Consider the following 237-nt stretch of genomic DNA (forward strand, 5'->3'; position numbering starts at 1 on the left):
GGTCGTTTTATATCAATATGCGTATCCGTTTATACACTCAAATTTGAAATTTGTTTTTTAACAATAACATTTTTATGAAATAGGTATACACTTAAATAATATTATACACATGCATAAATGCGTAATCGTACAAGCTATACAATCTTAAGAGGGTCATGGTTCAAAATAATGCATATATTTTCTAAAAAGCGTAAGACACATGAATACCTAATCCCTACGCGGGTTAAAATAGGAACC

Source organism: Acyrthosiphon pisum, chromosome A3 (genome assembly GCF_005508785.2).
Source record: "Acyrthosiphon pisum isolate AL4f chromosome A3, pea_aphid_22Mar2018_4r6ur, whole genome shotgun sequence".
Taxonomy (NCBI): domain Eukaryota; kingdom Metazoa; phylum Arthropoda; class Insecta; order Hemiptera; family Aphididae; genus Acyrthosiphon; species Acyrthosiphon pisum.